The following is a 17,687-nucleotide window of genomic DNA, read 5'->3' as shown; positions in this document are numbered from 1 at the left end:
TTGGTCCTTCCCCTAAGGAATCACACAGCAAAGCTTTCAGGAGCACAGGACTACAACTCCTTTCCCCAAGAACCACCTGATCATCATGTCAAGCTAGGGCTGAGACTGTATTCCTGAGTGTTTCTTCTCTGGCACATCTCCCAACATACATGCTCTATTAAAATACAGGAAAAGCAGACATTACTCATCATGAGGGCCACCAAAAAAAGAAAAAGAGCAGAACATTTGATTTAACCACCACTACAATTACAGTTGTTGATATCTGCAATTTGTAGCTTCACACACACACATACAGGGACAAACATAAAGAAGGAATATAAAGTAAGTCTTGTTCATAATTCAGACTCAATTTCCAGCAAGTTTCAGATACATATTATTATATACACTATTCACGGCTGTACTCATTCTGTACTGGCAGTACAGAAAAAAGTATTAAATACACTCTCTCATGCACACTTGTACACACCCAAGCATACACACAATTTCCTGACCTATTGTGAATATACTAATGACAGGAATTGAGAAAGAATTTTAAATTATCAAAGCTACATGGAAAGCTTTAAGCTAGCTACTCATGGAAATAAACCAATTTCCTAGAGTGTTTCACTATTTCCGAAGCGTAGCTCATGCACATTTATGGGAAGAGGTTGCCAGAAACATTATGATGAAGGTGCACTGGGGATACTGAGGTGTTCAATAAGGAATCCCATGAAGGAAAAGCAAATGCTGGAAATAAGGAATGCATCACAGTGTCTGAGAAGGAGTAAACAAACTGAAAACATGAAAAATAAAATAATATGGGACCTGGTGGTCTTGACAGACAGCGGGTACAATCTGAGCCAGCAACACACCCTTGAAAAAAACCTGTGTGTTCATTCTGAGCTGTGCTGGTGAGAGCACAGCCAGCAGGCCCAGGGAAGCAATCCTCCCCTTTCCTGCAGGATTGTGAGCCCTCCAGAATAAGAAGGCTTTGACATATTGGAGAAAGCCCAATGGAGGATAGCAGTGGCTAGAACAGAGGCCTCCCCCAGATCTCACTGTGTTTTCCAGTTCCCCAGAGAGAATAGAGTGAGCCTATTCTTGAAAGGGCAGTGATATGCAAAGAACGACAAAGCTGTAACAACGAAAATTCAGGTTATAAATGAAGACAATATCCTTCACAAGGTGGTGAAACATGGTAACAGGGGTCTAACAAAGTTTTGGAGTCTGCTTTCTTGGAGATATTCAAAACTCAACTGTATATGGTCCCCAGCAACCTGCTTTAAAAGTGACCTTGCTCTGAGCAGGAGACTGGACTAGATATCTGCACAGGTGTCTTCCAGCCTGTATTAGCCCAAAAAATTATGTATTCGGATGGAAGAAGCCAGAAAGCTGGTCAAAGGAGGCAAAGAGAACAAGAAACAGCATAAAGGCACAGGATTAGCTCCATAATGAAAAAACAGAGAAGTACAAAAAGAACCTAGAAAAGGGAATAAGCAAGAAAAATAGCAGGTGGGATTAAGACTGAGGAAGAGACAAAAAAAAAAAAAATAGAAAAATCAAATCTCTGTTCACAAAATTGAACTTTCCTCCCATAGGCAGGAGGTGAAAAATTCCACAAGAGTCAGTCAACAATGAAGTCAAGTATTTAAGTTTCTACTGTAATAAGCATAGTGGATATGGATAGGAGAGGGAATCAGTTCTTCTCCCTCACCATGCCCCCAAGAAACTAACCTTTAATCTCCCTTTTCCAAATATTTGAACTCAATCTTGCAAACTTCACAGGTATTTTAGCTATGTACATTATGAAGAATGTTTCATTTGTAATATAAAAATACATGCACTTTTATCAGCTTAAAACTCAAAGTTCACTACACCCAAATAAGCCTCTTACACCTTTTTACCCTTTAATAAGATATGGCCTCATGAGTCTAGGCCTATATGCACAAAAAACTTTCCACCCTCTTGGAGCTACACCACCAAATTCAAAAACTCCTGATCAAGTCTACAGCATTAGGATTTACTATATTTAAATATTTTTCTATTATAACACAGATGCTTAGTTGCATGCGCTGCAATAGGGACTTGCTGCAGCTACTGAAAGGAAGTACAATGCCCAAATTGTGTTTGTGCAAGCAAGGAAAAGACCATGAAAGAAAAATCACCAAGAAAAAAGAGACATCTGCACACTTACCCTGTGATATTCACAATCTGTATCAAAATCAGCCTCAGGTGTAACAGTCGGTAAACAGGACAGCAAACCCTTGCATTTAGCAGAAGATTTCTGAGAAGCCAGATTACCTAGAAAGAGTTGAAAAGAGTTAATTTAACACACAAAGATGAAATCACCTATGTGTAATGAGAATAGGCTTCAAATGAATCATAGCACCAGAAAAAAAAAGAAAAAAAAAAGAAAAAAACTGCTCAATGGGAGACCACCATGATCAGCACAGAGAACTTAAATCCCAGAAGGCGACAGAAATCCGTTACAAAGCACAGAGAGTTAGATCCTGGTAGGCACTCAGGGTTTAGCAAAGAACATCTAATACCCAAGATAACATGGTGTTAACCCTCTAATCGAGGATGTGGAGGAGACCAGAAAGAACACGATATTTTGCTTAATTAGTTGCTATCAAAGAGAGTATGAGTTCAAGCACTTGCAAAAACAAGGCAATCTAAGACTATTTAAAAGTTTAATAGTGTTCTAGAGTCATTGGTAACACAGAGTTTGCCCATGAAATCAAAATAATCCTGGGAGATAAATTTAAAGGAATATATCTCATTTTAATGCACAGAATAAAATGACTATTCATTAAAGTAAAGCAGTTTTATCCCGACATTCTTCATCTCAGATGCAATACATATTGAAGTAATCTTTATGACAGGAAGTGGCATGTAATCCTGCAAGAATGAACTGCTGTCGTTATCTGCAGATCAATACAATTTTTTTTTAAGTGGATGTAACTGTGCCTATTGATTTCACGTTTTTAGCACTAACGTGTCAGTTTCTACCAAGAAGATTCTACAATGACAAGATTGCTGCATACATGTAATTGAGTTGACAGAATCTGAATCTCAAGTTTACAGTGCACTTCACTCTGCAATGCAATCAGGGCTTCTGTCCCATTACCTCAGTTGAAGCCTTTTTCCATTTTATATAAACTTGATTTTTGTGTATTTACAGTAATTTTGAAGTGGTGGAGTTACACTTCAATAATCCAACCTGCTAGCTATGGAAAGTTTAGCATGCAAAAGATCCCCTTAGAAGTTCTCCCCCTGCCCTGTTAGGATATTTTTTCAGAATATTTGTATGACTTTTGCTATGTTTGAATAGCCTGACCAAATAATTTCCCTTGTGAAAGACAAACTATTTCAATGCTGAATATTTACAGCCCAAAGAGGTGTGGTGAAGGTGAGGATGGTAAGGGTACAAAGCACACAGAAGAACTGAATGACTTATCCAAGGTCACTTTGTGGATCAGTCAGGCAATGAGCTCCATTAAGAGTTTAATAAAACTGCTAAATTCCTACTATATTTCTGCAAATGAAGCATATAGCAACTTTGGCTTGACTAGCTGACCAAATGGCTCATGCTGCAATGAATGATCTGTAATGAGAACTGGCTGAAAGGCACAACGCACCATCAGCCTGAGAAACGAGGGAAAAAAGAAAAAAGATCAAACCACTAAAAAGAAATTTACGATGATGAGATTAGGGCCAGATGAATGACACCCCAAATCAGGTTAGGAAAGCTGAAGTGCTGACAGAACTAAAACTGGCCAAGGACGTCAAGGGCACCAACAAATGCTTCTATAGGTATTTTGTGACAACAGGGAAGACTTGTGAAAATGTTGGCCCTTTCCAGAAAGAAATGGGAAACCTATTTACTTGGGATATGGAGAAAGTTAAGACACTCAACGACTCTTCTGCATCAGTCTTCAAACACAGGTGCTCCCCCCACACTGCCCGAGTCACAGGCAGGGACTGGGGAAATGAAGAAGCACCCACTACGGGAGAAGATCAGAGTCAAGATCTCCTATGGACCTGAAAGTGTTCAAGGCCACCTCTGGGTGGGAAGGAACCTTAAAGGTCATATGGTTCCAAGCCCCCTGCCATGGGTAGAAAACATCTTCCACTGGACAGGCTGCTTGACCAACATCTAACCCAAACCATTCTGATTTAGTAACACTTAGAATGTTTACATGCAGAAAAAACTCTCTGCTGTCTAACCACTAGCCAGCTGCAGGTTAGTTGCTTGAAAACATATGATAAAAGAGGAAGCACATGAAAGGCTGGGGAAGGTGTGGAAATGTAAACATCTTGTCCACATTATTCCTCAACACTATGGTTCACTCCATCAAACAGAGCTCCATGCTCTTCCTGAGGCTGTATTCTTTACAGGTCTAGACTCATTTTGGAGCTAAGGCTTTACTAATAGTTGGTCTACTTATTTATCTATTTAACACTTCTTGAATACATTGTTGTGACTTTTCAATTCAGCATTTCTGACTTTCAGAAGATAACTAAGTAAAATACCATGGACGGCCTAAAATTGCTGAAACAAAAAGGGACTATTTTCTTTGTTTTGCCTTAAGTTTGTTGAAAAGAGCACTGTTTTCATGAGGCAGTTTATGGAAAGAAAAAAAAAGGGAAATTACTCAAGGGAGCAGTTTCTGTTTTGCATAGTGACTCATCATATCATAGTTACCCCACCATCTCCCAGGGCAACACTAGGCCAGAGCTAATCTGAAAGATCTCCTTAGGGAATCACTTACTTCTCAAAGCTATATCAGGACTCTTGTTCCAGAACTTCTCAGAACAGGAAAAAAACATTTGAGACTAATAAAAATAAAATGGGTTTCAGATAGGGAAAAAGACTGAGAAGCCAATGACAGTTTTACATGAAGGAAATGGTTTTCTCTCTCACCTCAGTAATGCAAGACATGAATATTTACAAAGCACATTGCAGGCTCTAGACAGCAGTTTGATATAGAAAGGCAAAACAGAACTCACAGCTGGATATGGGACATCTGAAGAAAGAAGAATCAGAAGGAACAAGAAAAGCAATTACCTGTCACCATGAAAATGGTACACAAAGACAGGCCACAGTTCAAAACCTGTTTGCTTACTCTTGGACACACAGCTCCAGAGGAGTGTAAAAAACTACTTGGGGAAATACAAAGACAGACTTAATGGTCTTTATCATACTGCAACTTACATGATTTACTAGCATTTGGGTGAGTTTTCTTTCCCCTGCTTTAGAAAACCTTGGCTGCTTATAAGAAAGGATTTTAAGCTTACCAAAACTTTACTGCAGTTACCATTGTGCAGGTAGTACCAGGGAGCAACACCTGCCAGGCAGTTTTGAACCACTAAAATAAAATACTGAAACTGGAAAAGGCAGAAACACAGCAAGGAGCTTTCAACAGCAAACCCAGGCTGTCTCTCATCATAGTGTACCCTGCACAGAGGTAAAACCTGCATTCCCTGTATTAATTGCCATGAAGTTGAAGGTGCCTTACAGGAGCCTACAGCAGCAGCCTTATCTCTCCTTTGGGAGCCTGACTACTGCAAAATGGACAGGTTAAGGACTCTGCTCTGTGCCTATGCTTCTAAACTAAGTGACTTGAAGCAACTGGACTAAAGCTATCTACTTTAGATACTGCATCTCTTCCTTCCTTAAGCAGAGAGCTCTTTCTTCAGGTTAAATCAGCTGCAGGCCATGGTATGAAAAGTTGGTGTCAGCTCACCCGTCATCAAGATGAGTATCTTCATGAAGGGATGGAATAATCAGAAGTACCTTTGGCATGAAAGACCTGATCAGTGAGAAGCAGGTCTGGGTCTTTTGGAGAGAGGAGCTGTATCAGTTGGACTCCCCTCTACAGTTCTGGGTTGGCCAAAGAAGAGTTCAGCTGCACCAGCAAACAAAGAGATATGGTGACAGCACAAGCAGCTATCAGAAAGCTCATCTTTAAGTAGTAAAATAGAAAAGAAGCTTCCAAAAGGCAGAGAGAATGAGGGAGACAATGATTTCATACTATGTCACCCCATAATACAAGCCAAAACATTTTTCTTATGCAGCAATACACTGTTTCAGAGCTTAGCTGTCACAGATGAAGTATCCAAAAGCCATACAGAAGATCTGAAGAAAGGCAAGGAGCAGGCAGCAATATTTGGCAATTCAGTACTGCAATGAGGGACTCATTGGTTCAGAGCCTCCCTGAATAAGAGATCATTTAACAGTAGAACTGCACAGCATGGACCTCAGTGAGGATGCAATGCTCCATGCAGTGCCTTCCCACGTCTCACCTGTGGCTGAAAAAAGTATTTGGACAAGAAGGATGAAGCCAAGAATGTGGACATAGTTATTGTAGGTTAATTACCCAGAAAAAAGTTTAACACAAAAATATTCTATGAAAGCCTGCCTGTGCAGACAAGCTATAAATCAACTCTGAAGCACAAAGTGCTTTAAAAATGCACTTTATAAGATGCTCTGCCCTGCAAACAGCCTCTCCTAAGTCAGGTACCACAGCCTGGGGCAGGAGCTGAAGAACAGGAATGAAATACCAGGCACGGAACACCCTCTCTTTGCAAACAAACAAGGCAAAGGAAAACAAACAAGAGGGAGGGGGATAAAAATTACTCCAACATCAAATATGAACACTTACTAAGCAGGCTCCGTGGAAGCTTTACAGGCAGCAGAAGGGTGCTACAGGCAGTGTATCTGCCAAATCAAATCAGTCACTGGGAACAGCTGAGCTCAGCACAGCTGGGAGGCTGTATGGACATAAGAGGTAAGTACAGACTGACACACCAAAGGTGTCAGCACTGCCAGGCTGGGGACAACTGTGTGTGCTATCTTCATTTGTTACCTTTAGCATGTTTAGCATGAAAAACTCTGTAATGCCTGGTGTGACCTGTTGTCCTACTGTTGCCAGAAGTCAAGCAAGTGGCCTGAGAAGAAAGTAATTGCAGATCCTACAAGGAGCTACAACACAGGCTCTGAAGTTCAGCAGAGCTGCAGCCAAGAGTTGCAGGGTGGGATAGGAAAAATAAAACACAGGGCTGGAAATGAAGGATGCATCCACTTTCAAAGTCCCACCTGACTTTATGGAAAGGAGTGACTGCTCTGCACCATGATGTCTGCAGAATACTCTTGTTATGTTTACCCTAATATATTATTTACTACAGAATTTACAGCTCTCTCTTTTCCCAAACTGGCAACCAGCCAGCTACTAATTCGCAAGCTAAAATGCTGTGAGGTCTGCAGATCCCAGGGCATTTGCAAGCCATAAGGATTCTGAAATGCTGGGGAAAAGCCTGGCAATGCTGCCAGTCCTCACTAAGGTCCAAAGAATTTAAGCCACAGCCACATAAACTAAGGAACTACCTAAGAAAAAATGACTAGAGAAGGATGTCTGCACACGCATAATGTTCAAATATTTATAGAAAACTTTTTAGCAGCAACAAATGAGAGCATCACTGTACCATCAGCTCTGGGTTTGAAATTATAATTGCTAGATACCTAAGGCTACTTGGTATGTTTTACTGATTTTCTCACAATCCCACTCATCTCTCTGAAAACAGGTTGGGAACTGTGAACATCTAATCAAAGATTTAGACACACAGTAGCCCCTGAGGTCACTGTGAAACAGCTGAAGTCCCCCAAACTCAAATGCTGGCCTGTGTTTCAAAGGGTTAATAAGTGGAAAGGGGAGGGGAGAATAATATTCACTCAGTATTCCCCTTGTTCCATTACACTGACAAATTAACTCCTCCTCAGAGTTATGTGACATCACATAACTTTTGAGAAAACATTTGTGGTTTAGAACTGGCAGTTTAGTTTGTATTCCTGCCTGGAGAATCACTTCTTTAAAAGGAAGTATACATCAATAATATTCATGGGGAGGTTCATAAGAGCTTGGCAAACAGTTCTGACAAAACAAAAACCTCAAACATAAGGATTACTCATAAAATGCTACATCAACAACTCTTTTGACAGACATCTGGATTATACTGCTCTTTAAAGGGGAAAAACAAAGATGTCACTTCGAAGTTTAAATGGAAACAGTGAAATATGCCATTAAAAATATCACATCATAAACAAAGCTATTTTTGCAAACTCAAATGCAATGAGCAATTATGACAAAGTTTGCCAAGATAATTTACAGATACTTTATCTATTTAAAAAAATGCTTTCAAAACACTAAAAGAGGTACAGAAATTACAGGTTAGTAATGAGTTTACAGACCTAGAAGATCAGCTAGCCAGCATTAATAGTCTGTCAAGTCCCATCTTTTCTTTAAATGGCCTTTAGCTGATGCTGTAAATGAAGTTAAAGCATACACACCAACCCAGCTGAACAAAGTTGCAGAAAATTGCAGACAGACACTTAAGGAGCCCATCCTTAGAGTATGTAATTCACTATTCCTCCCCCAAACCATGTTAAATATAGAATTGCTTTATCCAGATGACATTAAGTTCTGTGGCATGCTGTAGTTAAGACTCAAAATGAGATCACTATTAGGATGCAAGTAAAAACTTCTAACTTATTCCCAGTTTATTTATTTTTTAATTCCCATTAAAAGCTCAAGAAAAGCTGCTGATATGTCTGGGCTTCAAAAAAAGATATGTAAAATATTCGCATGCAAAAATAAAGCACTGAAAAGACTATATTCAAAAATTAAAGAGCTCTAATGGATCATAAATGTTCAGTTAAAAATTCTTAACCCTAATAGCAAGGGTTCTTTGCAGACAAACATATAACAGTCCAGTGAAAAAGTAGATTGTCCTAAAGTAGAGTCAACGTCACAATTCACTGAAGTCCATTGGATTTGGTGGAGATTGGATGAAGGTTACAGAATCACAGAATTCTGTAGGTAGAAGGGACCTTAAAAATTATCTTGCTGCACTCCCTGCCACAGGCAGGGACACCTTCCACTAGACCAGATTGCTCAGAGTGCCACCAAACCTAGCCTTGAACACTTCTAGGGATGGGACAGCCACAGCTTCTCTGGGCAACCTGTGTCTCACCATCCTCACAGTAAAAAATTTCTTTTGAACACTTAATCCAAATCTGCTCTTCCAGTTTAAAACCATTTCCTCTTGTCCTGTTCCACATGCCCTTGTAGGAAGTCCCTCTCCAGCTTTCTTACTGCTGCTTTCCAGTACCTCAAGGGGGCATACAAAGTCTCCCTGTAACCTTCTGTTCTCCAGGCTAAACAACCCCAATTCTTTCTTCATAGGAGAGATCCTCCAGCCCTCTGATCGTCTTCATGGCCCTAAGAGGAAGATCCTTGGTGACTTTGCAAGTGCACATTGTTGGGTCCTGCCCAGCCTCTCATCCACAAGCACTCCCAACTCTTTCTCCACAGGGCTGCTCACAATCCATTCTCCACCCAGCCTGTACTTCTGCTTGTGAGTGCCCTAATCTAGGTGCAGAATCTTGTGCTTGGCCTTGCTGAACTTCATGAGGTTCCCACAGCACCACCTCTCCAGCCGGTTCAGGCCCCTCAGCATGGCATCCCTCCCATCCAGCATGTCACCAGCACACCTGCTGAGGGTGCCTCAGTCCCACTATCCATGTTGCCAACAAAGATGTCAAACAGAGCCAATCCCAAAACTGACCTCTGAGGAATGCAGCTCATCACTGCTCTCGGTCTGGACATTGACGCATCGACCCCAGCTCTGAGCACAACCAACCAGCCAAATTTTATCCATCAAGTGGTCCAGCCACCAAATTCACGCCTCCACAGTTCAGAGGCAAAAATGTCACTTGGAACAGCATCAAATGCTTTGCATAAGTCCAGGTAGATTACATCAGTAGTTCTTCCTTATCCACCAACACTCTTAACCCCATAATAGAAGGTCACCAGATTTGTCAGGCATGACTTGCTCTCAGTGAAGTCATGCTGGCGGCCACCACTTACCTTGTGATTTTCCATGTGCCTCAACATAGTTTCCAGGAGAATCTGCTCCATGACCTTGCCAGGCACTGAGATAAGACAGACTGGTTTATAGCTCCCCATGTCTTCCTTTTCCAATGGGAAGTCTGTTTCCTCTTTTCCAGTCAGTGGGAACTTCATGATATTCACCCAACTTACAGACATGGTAGACAGTGGTTTAGTGATGTCATCCACCAGTTCCCTAAGAAACCTACAGACACATTTCATCAGGTCCCCTGGATTCGTGCCCCTGCAGCTTCCTTAGATGTTCTCAAACTCATCATCTCCTACAGAAGGTGGTTCTTAATTTTCTCAATCACTGCCTTTGCCTTCTACAACTCATGCAGTGGGTCTGGAACACCTGTCAGTGAAGATCGAGGCAGAAAAATCACTTGTCCCTGCCCTCTCTTTAATCCTGTCCCATAAACTCTCAGACAGCTTCTCATCAATCCCCAGGCAGAACTCCATGCACTCCAGCATGTTGGCCATTAACACTTCTTTCTCATTTCTACCTCCTGCACTTCTTGAAGAGCCTACATCCTTCTATTCCAACACTCCAGCCACAGGAACCATCCTGGCACCTCTCCACAAGGCCAGTAAGATCACAGCCCCGCATGCACACATGTCTAACTCCTCTTGTATATTCCCCACACCACATCTGCACAGTGACATTAAGGTGGGCCCCTGAGGAAGCTGACTTGCAGTCAGGTGTTCTCCTGCAGACCTGCAATTCTCTCTCCAGGCTCTAGGCTCTTGCCAGCTCTTGCTGGCACTACCATGAAACTGATAGGAGTGGGACATATTGACGTTCCCCTCCACTGGCAACTTTAGACTAAAGTCCTCTAAACTTTTTAGTTAAAAGGCAGCAGGCAAGGAAGTGCACTTGTTGAAACATCTTTTATTTCTTTGTTGAAGCAAAGACCAGCAAAGATACCTTCTTCTGAAATAGTTTGAAGGCATTGAGATTAAAAGACTGAGGTTTTAGGACAGCTTGACTAACATATTTTCTCAATGTCAATGCTTCACTGAAGCAGCTGGAGAGACTCAGATTCAAAGCACTGAAACATTTGAGACTGAGAAGACCTCAACTTCTTTGACACCATGAACTGACTTTCTGCAGTTCAATGTCTTTTCCAGGTATTTGTCAAAAGTCAACAGAAGCAGAACAAAACCTGTTGGTTTTCCATTTCCTGATGTTTTTTAATACAAAGCCCTACTCTTCTAGTAAGACTCTTAGAGACTGCTGCAGAGTCAGGTAACATAACCAACTGCAGGTGATGTAAGAGCAGCCAGATCATGCCTTTTGTAGTGTGGGAGAGATCCTATTAGGCAGCTGGGGAGCAGCAGGATAGGATCAGGCTGCTGCAAAAAGTCAGGATGGTGGCAAAGTAAGTACTTGGCTCTTCAGAGTCTTTGTGTCCCTCCTCGTCTTATCTGAAGCTTTGCACAATGCCAAGAAACCAAGCAGGAACTGCACTTGGTTCATGATGTACCAGAGACATGAGGGATGATGACAGCTCATTCTGTTAGGTCTGATGCTACAAAAAGGAAAGGGAGAGCACAGTACCACAGCTTGGAAACAACAGCCTGTGCTCAAAAGGGCAAAAGCAGCCACTTCTCTTACGATCTGAACTAACACCGCCAGACACCAGGGGAACACAACATCCCTATGCAAATAAGGCTCTGAGAGCCTGACTGGAACAGGGAAAACCATATCCTCTTCACAGGGACCAACATACTTTTAACAGACTGCACAATCATAGCAGTCTTTTTTTGACCTCAGTCTGATTCTCTTGCACATTATAAGGCACATGACTAAATTTGTTGCTTTTTCAGGAAGAAAAAAACCCCAAACTGTCACAGTTACCAAAGTTCTAGTGATGCCTTCTGGGTGCTGACAAAAGATTTTAGTGATTAATTACTCTGGCTGTCAAAACCTATTTGCGTGTTTTTTTCATTATTTATTTTGAGTTTTCTTGCCTTTCATTTCTAGACAATGAATCTTGCTATATTTTTGTTAAACAGACTGAAGACTCTTCCTTTCTTAAACTTTCCCAAATAGAAAAGCTAATGAATTCTTTCTCTTGGATTAGCATAATGAATGTCTGCAAGAATTCCTAGTGGCTGTGAGGTGTGTTTTTTCACCCTTAGCCACCATCATCACTCTTTCACTCTACATCTAATCTACTCACTATCTCATCTACCTCCTAGAGGCATAGACAGACCTAAACATAACATTCTGGGGGTGTCTGCAAGATGGTCAGACCCAGATTTAGCACAGCCTCCCTGAAGTTCTCCTATGGATCTACATAGAGATTGTTGACACAGGCAACGAGAGCTTTGTCCTACAAGATCATGCTCCCCTATTGTCAACTTAGGGTGGAGCAATGGCCCTCTCTCCTCTCCAGTGACTTCTGAAGGAGTCCAGGACAACTGGCTTAGGAGAGGGTGCAAAATTGAAAATGGCTGAAGTTGGGCAAGCTCACACCTGCAAAATCAAATTAGACCTATGTTTCTATACTGTTCTTGTTTCTTAATCAAAATGGTGTCACCAAGTCAAATACCTTGTAGAAGCCATAAATATCAAACTTGCAATCACATTAAAAATACTTGATAGGTACCAGCTTAGCTTGACAGGATCTATTTTCCAGAAGCTCTGCTGACTGGCATTAATTATAGCTCTCTTATTCAACCCTTTACAAGCTGTCCCATTTATTACATCCCAATTCACTATTAAAATGACAAGAGTCAAGCCTTCACACCATCGAGGCACAGATCTTGGCCAGTCTTCCAAAGGAATGAACCAAACTTCCAAAGCTGACTGCCAGTAGCACACCAGAGTAATGGAGCCCTAAATGCCCTCTCTCCACCTCCCAATGGCAACACTAAAAGGCTTGTGGTTTAATTTGTCAAAGAAACAGTAAAACAAACAGATCAGTTACAAAAGATCCTCTTTAGAGAAAAGAAAGCAAACAAAGACAGAAGAGGAAGTGTGGGAGGTGCACAGGTTACAGTCAATCAAACTTTGGATTCCATGAGAATAACTGGAAAAAGAAGCAATTCCTTCACAGTGAGAATTTGCTCTCCAGATGCAAATTGTTGAATTTAGCACATATGACATCACAGAATTAATTCAATTGTGTGAGGTGATCATGCTGTTAAAATTGATCTGCTAGATTTAATTTAAGAATTAGGTTATACAAAAACATAGGGTTTAGGCTTTTTACATATGGTGCCAAGAAACTTTCAGCAGTGGGTAGCCTGAGCACTAACCTTCCCTAAGGACAGTCTGCACTGCTTGCAGTCATACAGATACCTCCATACAAGATAAATGGAAAAAAAAAAAAAATTTCTTAGAGGATTTATATTATCCTGGCCATCACATATTTTTAGGTGCATGCTAGGTGGGTGACACACCACTGGTACCCCCAGTACCTTCCAACTAGCAAGCTTCCTGAATAAGCTTGGAAGACAGTCTCCACACAATTTTGAATTGAGGCATTACAACAAGTAATTTTCCAGCATTAAACTACTGCCATCTTCCTCACACTTTGCCATATCTGTGAAGACAAAGTGTAGTGCGCTTCCCTCGACGCTCCTGTTTACAGCTCTGACTGAAACACGTACCAAGTTCAGCAGCTGCACAGAGAGCCTGCCTGTGTCTAACAAACCAGCACTGGCACAGGCAGGAAGGTACTCATTTTTACAAGTCAGATAGCACCCACGGAGAAGACTACTGTTATTTGTCTTATAGCCTCAGGCAGTGTCCTGCAGCCTGTCATCAAAGGCTTTGAATAAGACAACCACACTCCCATTTATTGACATAGAGAATATGCTGATGACAGAGAGAATGTACGATGATCATGCTCCAGCACCAGAGATGCTGCTGTTTACATCCTCATTTTTTAACTCACAGCCTAGCAGCAATATCAGGATTAGTAAAAAGGGCTTCTCTCCCCAGCTCCAGCTCTCTGGTGATGTACTTTTCAGGTGCAAGCTCTCCATCTCACCTGTCACCTCCATCCAAATGCTCCTCACTGCAACAGTCCACATTTGTCATATGCAGAATTCAGAGACTCTGAAAACACTCCCTGCCTTCAAGTGACTAGTCCAGACAATTCTCTGGTCTGAGACCACTTTCACAAACACTATGCTAGGGGTACACACTGTTTAGGATAAAGTCTATCAAAATTTCTTTGCTCAGCTGCAGGGATTCAGAGATGTGCAAAATAATGAATTTCGTAAAAGTCCATGGATGTTGTCTATTCTCCAAAGAACTTCAAATATGTTGGTCTCTCATGACCCATCAAAACAGGGAAATCCAGTTACCAGTATGAGAGAAAATACTTCTTGTCTCATTTTAAACCGATTCCTCCCTCCTTCATATCAAATCCCACTTTGTGTGTCAATCCATCAGTTACTAACTCCTGATGACATTACTGCAATTCTCATGGAAACATGGACATGACCTCAAACCTAATGGAAAGAAGTCAATTTATCTCGGATATCTCAAGCACTGAAATTACAGTTTGACACCAGACCCTCCACTGAGATGCAGTGTGAACAAGCACACATCACCTTCAGAGAAAAACACTATTGTTCCAAGATCCAGAAACGTGACTTAAAAAATGATCATTTTAATCAAAATATCAGGGACAGTGCAGGATCTTAATCTAGAGTTCAGTTTATACAGACCTCTGTTTGTATGACCCATTTCTTTCGACTCATTCTCCCAAACTGCAATAGACAGCCCCGGAATTAATCTTTGTGATTGCAAGGGTAAGTTCTTACCGGGAGAAAAGCGTGGCCATGGGTTATTAATGAGAGTCCTGATCAAGTGTATATTCAGTTCAAATCACTTGCTAGAAAGTTATCCTCCTATAGGCTATCTAAATACATAATACATCTACATTAACCTGGGTGACACTGGAGCAGCCTTTCCAGCTATCTGGACTACTTTATCTCCAAAGTACAGTCTTATACCGCATTTGAGTGAGTGAGCACACATTTTAAATAATGACGAGGAACTCCAATTTTCACATTCTCATGGATGCAATGTCAAATCTATTTGTAATAGGATCATCTATTATCTGCCAGTACTGAGCAAACTAGGTGGGAAAAGAATGGTTAGTAGCATATTATCTGGAATATTGATGAAAATTAGCAGGAGGTAAGTGAACTTGTTGAAAACAGAAGTGTTACTTGTTGATTGCTTAATTCAGCCTGACTTGACTTATACTATTTCTAACAGATGATCAGAAGTCATTGGGTTGGTTTTTTTTCATTCAGCAGAAGTTAATTTTCTCCACCCATTCCATTTTAAACGTGAAGTATTTCATCCACTGAAGCACTCTTGTTCTTCACACAGTAGATCTGTTTCAAGCAAAACTTAGATCAGTGCCAGAGAGGAAGAAATGTTGCTACCAACTCGTTAGAGGAGTACTGAAGCTGAGAGTTTCACCCATTTCATCCCACCTTTATGGCCTCCCTGTGGACAGATAACCCATGAGGAGTCTGGATAAAGAGAAGTATAATAGAAAGAGCTGGAAGGCTGGAGTATCTCCTTGTTCATTTTCTTATCTCCAGCCTACAAAACCAAGGTGAACACAACCCAGTTAGACTTACTGTCCCAACGTTTTGCATCTTGGAGAAAAAAAAATAAAATACATACATACATATACATATATCTCAGCACATATTTGTATGTCTACAGGGGGTAGATGCATCAATGCAGCATCAACTGCTTTGAAACCAGATGAAAGAAATATTTGGTGGTAAGGACACCCATGGCTGGCTTGGTCTCTTATCCCTTCAACACTTCCATAAGCTCTGTTCAGGTGTGAGTGTCAAATCAGTTCTGTGGCGAGAGGAACCAACGTTAACCACTGACACCTCCTACCACAGCTCAAGTTATCAGCTACTTTCAGGGTTGCTGCTAAAAGCAGCACTGGAAAAGCTGCTGGGGGCCCACACAGACTAAGGAAATGGGATCTGCTTCCCTCCATCCACTCAAAGCTTGTGCTGGCCAACGGAAAAAGGGTGAGGAATCTACACTGAGGGAGAGGACAGGTCTCCTACTGAAGTTACACACTGGAATAGTGGAAACAGGACCTGACTACACCCACATGTTCTTCTCTTTGGTTTACTCACACCATAGTCAAGAACTAGGGAAAAAAAAAGTAACCAAAAGAAAAACTGTATAGCAAATGGAAACATCCTGCTTTGGAGCTGATATGAAATTTTAATGGATTTTTTTTTGTCGGGCCATTAAAACAATCTTTTGAGTTATGCAAAACATACTTTTATTTTTAGTGGCTATAAATTAAACAATCCACTAAATGGAAATACTATTACAAGACAGTAAAAGGAATTTTTTTTTCCTTCAGAAAGCATAATAAAATTCATACTAAGTTTTATTAAAACAAATATTTCTCAGTTACATGAGATTAAAATGTAATAATTTCAAATTTAATTTAAAAAACAAAGTATTAAAACTTCGGTTTAATATAAGGGTTTAAACAGACTAAGGTTTAAAGAAAATTTTATTGTATGTGTTAGATCTTTAAAGTCCCTACCAACCCAAACCATTCTATTAATTTTCTATCAGTGAATTCTCTTCAGATTATGAGCAAAAAGATAAAAACCTGAAACTACACATCTCAAGTCAACTCAAGCATGTTTGTGTATTAAAAAGTAAAGTAAGTTACTTTCACAACTGCTAATATATTTGTCCTTCTCTTTGGTAATCTTTCTCAAGAAGCCTGTTTTTTTCAACCTAGGCTGTCCAGAAGTACATTCTTATTTTGTTTCAACACAGCCAGCTGTTACTCAAAGTATTGTCTTTACTGGGACTAATTCACTGAATGTAAGACCAAGAAAAGTTAATTTCTCAGTCACGGGCTGAAAAAAGGGAACCAAGTGGGAATGATGTTATAGCCTAATATCACAGCCTTGCAGGCATGAATCCCTATAACCACTTCACGTCCCTAGAACTACATGCAAGCATTTTTTAAAAATCTCACTACAGCATCTCAGTGCACAGGCACCAGAAGTTTATGTAAACTTAATTCTCTGAAATTAATGGAACTTAACTCTAAAGCCTAGAAGCATATAGGCTGTGGGGTAGGTTTTGACCCAAGGAGGATACTGGTATCCAATACGCAAATTTGTCAAGTTTTACAAGTTTCTATCCATGGTGACTACAGTTCTCATTCCTCTGGAGTATTCCAGAAGCAGGGATGAGACCCTGGCCTGTGGTCTGTACCGTAACCATCCAGTCCTGTGCGTCATAACCACCAGTTCCACTCTCTTCTGCATCTCTCCCATCTCTACTCAAAACCAAGTTTCACTGACTGTAGTTGTACAATAAAAAAAAATAAGAATATGGCTTGCCATGGATTAAGCTGTTAAAATTTAATAAAGGTACCTTATTTGTTACTTTGAGAATATAAAGCTTTAAAACCTAGTAGTGTGCAGAGATAAAAGCATATTATTACAATTAGCAAAGAGTGGTATAAATTTAAGTAGTATAAATTGAAGGTATTTAGTTGCAATTCATAACATTTCAGTTATTACTAACTGGAATATATTATGAAAATAAATTATATGCAATACAGAACAAAAAGAAATCAATTACTTCTATGACTGTTTCTTTGTTTAAACTCTAAATAATTTAAATCCTAAAGACTGCAGTCATTTTGATTTACAGCATTTCACCCTGACATACATTTGGCGCAAAAAACAGAGGTGCTGTAAATCATCTCT

The 17,687-nt window shown here is 40.5% G+C and overlaps 1 protein-coding gene across 3 annotated transcripts in view; it reads right to left on the bottom strand.

Annotated features, from left to right (window-relative positions):
* KLHL29 (kelch like family member 29) overlaps nucleotides 1-17,687 on the bottom strand; it is a 391,153-nt gene that overhangs the window by 323,230 nt on the left and 50,236 nt on the right. For all 3 annotated transcript variants that reach the window (XM_088052485.1, XM_088052486.1, XM_005521832.3), the window contains exon 2: nucleotides 2,174-2,280. The gene's annotated coding sequence lies outside the window, so the exon portion shown is untranslated. The remainder of the gene's footprint in view (nucleotides 1-2,173; nucleotides 2,281-17,687) is intronic.

This window comes from Pseudopodoces humilis, chromosome 3, assembly GCF_049639895.1.
Source record: "Pseudopodoces humilis isolate 2021_Gansu_Grassland_sample_001 chromosome 3, ASM4963989v1, whole genome shotgun sequence".
Taxonomy (NCBI): domain Eukaryota; kingdom Metazoa; phylum Chordata; class Aves; order Passeriformes; family Paridae; genus Pseudopodoces; species Pseudopodoces humilis.
Note: the sequence above shows the minus strand (reverse complement) of the source record. Positions and strands in the feature narration are given on the sequence as shown.